This window comes from Urtica dioica, chromosome 3, assembly GCF_054948205.1.
Source record: "Urtica dioica subsp. dioica isolate 48M chromosome 3, U.dioica_male_clone48M_v1_H2, whole genome shotgun sequence".
NCBI lineage: Eukaryota > Viridiplantae > Streptophyta > Magnoliopsida > Rosales > Urticaceae > Urtica > Urtica dioica.
In genome coordinates, this window is record NC_142758.1 from 994,660 (window position 1) to 1,000,659 (window position 6,000).

The following is a 6,000-nucleotide window of genomic DNA, read 5'->3' on the forward strand; positions in this document are numbered from 1 at the left end:
TTATTACCATCTCTTGTTGGCATGAACTTTAAATCACATAAATCGGTATGGATTAAGTCAAGAGGTTCGTTATTTCTTTCAACGTTATGGAAAGATGTTCTCGTTAATTTTGCTTCAACACAAATTTCACATTTATGTTTTGAGTCAATATTAAACTTTGGAATGCAATCCAAGTTAATCAATTTTCTCAACGTGTCATAATTCACATGACCTAGTCTACCATGCCATAAATTAAATGACTCAATCATATAAGCGGAAGAATTATTCTTATTAATTTCATTGGCCTTGATGGCAATTACATTCATCTTGAACATTCCATTCTTAATATAGCCTTTGCCCACATACATCCAATTCTTAGATTATACAACCTTTTGAGACTCTAAAACCATTCTAAACCCATGGTTGCACATCACAGTTCCAGAGATGAGATTCTTCCTTATATCGGGCACATAGAGCACGTTCGTGAGCTTTAACTCTTTCCCAGATGTCATCTTCAGAAGGACGTCGCTTTTTCCCTTGACGTCAGAGGTGGCAGAGTTGCCCATGAACAACTTCTCTCCATCTTCCATCGGCTCGAACGTGGAGAATGAGTTTCTATCAGAGCATATGTGGCGGGTTGCTCCAGAATCCAGCCACCATTCCTTGGGGTTCGAGTCCACCATGTTCACCTCGGAGACCACAGCGACGAGGAGTTCATCATCGCCCTCCACGACATTGGCCTCCTTCTTCTTCTTTGGTTTCCTACAATCGGTAGCACGGTGACCTTCTTTGTTACAGTTGAAGCATTTCCCAACGAATTTTTGTTGATGCTTCTTCTTCTTGAACGTCCCTCCTTTTGGCCCAAGCTTGTGGGCGGGTTTCTTTCCCCTCGAGCTCTCGCCATGTTCAATGACGTTGGCCTTCTCGGAGTGGATCTTGAACCTCTTGTCAGAGCCACGGTTGTCTTCTTCAATTCGGAGATGAACAACCAAGTCTTCAAAACTCATCTTCTTTCGCTTGTGCTTGAGATAGTTTTTGAAGTCCTTCCACCCCGTGGGTAGTTTCTCGATGGCAGAGGCAACTTGGATGACTCGTTAATGGTCATCCCCTCGGCATGAATCTCGTGGATGATAAGTTGCAGCTCTTGGACTTGACTCACCACGGTCTTCGAATCCACTATTTGAAAATCGAGGAAGCGGCCCACGATATACTTCTTAGAGCCCGCGTCTTCGATTTTGTATTTCCGATCCAGTGATTCCCAAAGCTCTTTGGAGGAGCGTTTGGAGCTATACACATTGTACAGCGAGTCGTTGAGACTATTCATCACGGAATTCTGACACAAGTAGTCGGAATCCTTCCATGCACTAAAACGCCATTAGCACATCACGATCGGTTTCGTCCTCGCGAGGAGTCGGTGGATCTTCGGTCAGGAACCGTGCAAGACCGAGCGTTGTCAACTAGAACAACATCTTTTGTTGCCAACGTTTGAAATTCAACCCCGTGAACTTCTCGGGCTTCTCGGCCGGTATAACGGCGGGCACGCGTGCCACAGAACCGCTTGAACCGTTCATGACCATCGAAGCCATTGGTTGGACAAGACCCGCAGGTCCGTTCCCGGCCGTAGCCGCCATCGAGTCTTGACCCAAGGTCACAGGAATTTGACCAAACATCATGGTCGTCGGGGTGTTCACCACAGAGGGATTCTCGGTGAGGCTCCCATCACCAGTCACATTCGTCGTGTCGTTCGCGTTAGTCATTTTTTCTACAAAAGAAATCAACAATTATTAGTAACCAATAAAACCAAATCCGGAAAAAAAAAATTAGTCTGAAAACTATTCTTCCTCGCAGGCTGCCTTAAAAAAAAGGATTAAAAAGCTTCAAGATTGTTAGCAATATTACAGATAATATTGATAGGAAATACAAGACACGTGCAAGGAAAATAAATTAGAAAATAAACCGGAAATGGAAAAACGGAAAAGAGCAAGGAAAGGTCGAGGCCCGTTTGACGGTTTCCTTGAAGCTTTTTATCGCCCTCCCTACGGGTGCTGGAAAACTTGAGCGAAAGCCTCCCAGGATACAATGACTAGCAGAGGCAAGCTTTGCACCGATACACTTGACTCTCGGCGAACTAGGACCTGTGCGAAACTACCACCACGACAAAGCAAAAGAAAAGAATTTCTGGGGAAGAGAGAGCTCGGGAACAGTGGGGAAACAATGGAATTCGTCTTATGTTCTGAATGAGAGCTGAAGCCTCTTTATATAGGCCAAGGCTACGTCGGTTTGAAGTTCAAAAAACGTCCAGCCTTAAAGGCATTAAACTCAGGCTATTACAACCATTTAACACACCGGTTTTGTATTCAAACCATGCGAACCGTCCACAGACATAATGCGCACTCAAAGCTCAAAACCCATTGAATAGAAGCATACAACAGTTGGCTTTCATTCTCAAACGTACACTTCGGTACTTCGTCCGGTCGAGCTCGTCTAGTCGAGCTCGTCCAGTCGAGCTGGAATGACTTCGACACTTTGCCCAGTCGAGCTGGAATGACTTCGTCACTTCGTCCAGTCGACCTCAGTCGAGCTCGTCCAGTCGATCTGGAATGACCTCGCCTAGTCGAGCTGGAATGACTTAGTCACTTCGTCCTGTCGACCTCGTCACTTCGTCCAATTCAGCTCGTCACTTTCTCATTCATCTTAGGTCCGATTTTGGCAAACAAATATTCAATTCTATAGCCCTCGTTACGAGGAAACTGTATCACTTGGAATTATTCAATTCCGATGAGTGGAACCCACTCAAATTGTTGCCACAAATCAGCCATACACATGTTAATAATTAAAATTTTATTAACTTTATTCCAACACTAACCTCTTGAAGCCCTTTTATGGTTGATTATCTTAAATCGGCTCTGTCAGAGCATAAAGCAAATATCTTCTCACCTTTGCCTCCTTCAGTGTGCATCTCAAATATTGATAAGTATTCCACCGTAAAGGAATACTTATCGGTGGTGGTCGGAGGCGGCAAGAAGGACAGAGGTGGTCTATGGCCATAGTGAGATAAATATAGGGGGGAGAGAGATCGAAGAGAAGATGAGAGGTAGAGAGAGAGAGAGAGAGAGAGAGAGAGAGAGAGAATCGTGGAATAAACCAAGGATTTAAATGTTGTTTTCATTACCGTTTCGAGTCTCCTGATTTACGGAAAATCGTCATACCGACGGAAAACCGAACGAAAAAAATGTGGAAAAAGAAAAATGAAATGCCGTTTTCGATGAAAAATCGACGTGTCGATAGAAAACCGAACGGAAATAATATGGCAAAATAATAAATACATATATATTTGTATATATAGTCCAAATTTAAAACACTTGAAATCATTACTACTTGCACCGTTTAAGTTAAAACGGAATGTCATGTGTCACGACCTGAGATGCCGAATAATTTTTTTTTTTTTAAATTTGATTACAATTTCGAAAACTAAAAACTAAGAAAACAATTAATAGAACTAAAAACAATGAATTGTATGTCATTATATGTCATAAACAAAACCCTCTGCGGATAAACATATAATAAACAATAATGACATATAATGACTATAATGACGTGGGAATTAATGACAAAAACAATTAATAAACAACACCCTCTCTCCACCGATACGACACCGAACCTTCTCTTGATCTCCAGAAACTCCCCGAGCGACGATAGCCTTGCTCCTCCGCCGAAGTCATCTACGCTGTCCTCGTCATCAATTTGCTTCCTCTTGATCTCTCCTCAATAAAAAAAAACATTAGCAAAACAAAACAAATTTTTTTCCTCTCAGGCATTTCATCAAACACTTGGCGCGCAAGTCCAACTCGGCCACATTTCGAGCAGAGCAACAGCAACGAAGCCCCAACGAACCTATCACAGTGAAACTCTAGCTTCAAAGCCCTGTAATGTATCTCAAATATTTTCTTTTCAATCGACTGAGGAAGAAATTTGTCGAATATCTCCGATTACAATCGTGTTCAAAAGAGTCAACACAATGACTCTCCAGTCGACTCGTGGACTCCGAACTCAACTCGAGGAGTAAACTCAACTCGAGGAGCCTTGTGTAGAGTCGACATGAGTGTTGCGATTTTTGCGCGCGCAAGTGCACGTGTCGCTCAAGTAATATTGTGAATTAAGTACGAGTGTCGATCCCACGAGGAACAAGCTTAATTAACAAACAAATCAACTAGCACGAATTGAACTAAAAGGAAAGATGGAAAGATGTCACAAATTATTGACAAGTTTTAAAACAATTAAATAACACAATACTCAAATAAAAGTTGTAAGCAGAAAGAGAGGCTAAGGACCAAGGCTTCACGGGTTTATTCAACGGTTTGGATACACGAATTTGACGCACAATCAATAATCAACTCACTACACTTTGCTAACCATACTCACAGAATAATATTGCTAAATCTCTCTCGAGCATCTAACAACCTATGTCAAAATTAGGAAAATCTTCTCTCGATCTCAATCCCTAACAAAAACATGCATTCATAACAAGAGCATTCACACGATTCTATGGCAACCTAACTATCTCTAGCCTAGGCATGCATCATAGTAATTCAAACCAAAACACTAACAACCTAATCTTTCTCAAGCATCAAGTTGAAGTATAAAATCATGAACAAGGTAGCTAAGCTTGATCAAGCATTAAAAACGGATTTGAATTAAGCAAAGCAATCGAGAATGGAAATTGAATTTCAATATATTAAATCATATCCATAACCGCATCCTAAACCCGCTACGCCATAGTCCTTAATGGAATTAGTTCATGGCGTAGCGAGAAAACAAAAATAAAATAAAAGAAAAAGAAGTAGAAACCATAATTGGAAACTAAATTGAATACTAAAATACGGGAGTTCAAGAGTAAAAGAGAAGAAGAAAACTGTAATTGACGCGAAGTGATGAAGAACGGCTCTCCTCTTTCTCTCTATCTCTCCCAAACACTAAGAAAAACAATGAAAAAGTGCCAAAAGTCCCTAAACAAGAGATTGAGAGGTGTATTTATAGGCCTAGGTCAAAATCCTTGGGTTTCTCTTAATTTTCGGAGCAGATTGGGCAATTAAAAGTGATCCAACGGCTCAGATCGACTCCAAATCCACGTTTCCTCTTTTTTTGTCTCGGAGGACCTCGCGGCGCGCAGTTCTAGGGTCGCGCCGCGAGGTTGACATCCCGGAAGACCTCGCGTTCCGCGCTTCATGCTCGGAGATCGATTTCGGCGATTTTCGGAACCTCGCGGCGCGACCCCCTAGGGTCGCGCCGCGCGCTTTTTCCAATTTTGTAACGGCCATAACTCCTAGCTCCGATGTCCGATTCTTGCAAATAAATATGCGTTGGAAAGCTAAGAGAGAGCTCTATCCAATCATGGAATTGGATCATCCAAAATATTTACTTAAAACTCTCAGAATTGTTCACATGAGGACGCTGTATTTCTTCTTTGCTCTAACTTGGCGAAAAGTCTTCGAATCTTCTCAAAATGGCTCCGTTACTTCACGTGATGCTCTTCTAACCTCCTTAATACCTCATTGGCCTCTAAAACCTACAAGTCTCTCAAAAACACACAAAAACATCACAAATACTCGAGAACAAGCTCGGATTTAGTCGGGAAAATAGGAGTTTTCCGCGTGATTAACGCACCTATCAATGAGGACTTATCGGTCGACTCCTGGACTCAGAACTCAACTCGAGGAGTGACCTCAACTCGAGGAGTTATGTATTGAGTCGGCACGGGGACTTATCAGTCGACTCGTGGACTTGGAACTCAACCCGAGGAGTGACCTCAACTCGAGGAGTTATGTATTGAGTCGGCACGAGGACTTATCAGTCGACTCGTGGACTTGGAACTCAACGCGAGGAGTGACCTCAACACGAGGAGTTATAAAATCTCCATCGAAGCCTCGTTTCGTCCGAAAGTCTGTGTTTGTTGCCGAAAATAATTTGATTTTTCTCTTTGTTGCAGACGAAAATGACCGACTACATAGAATGGAAACGACA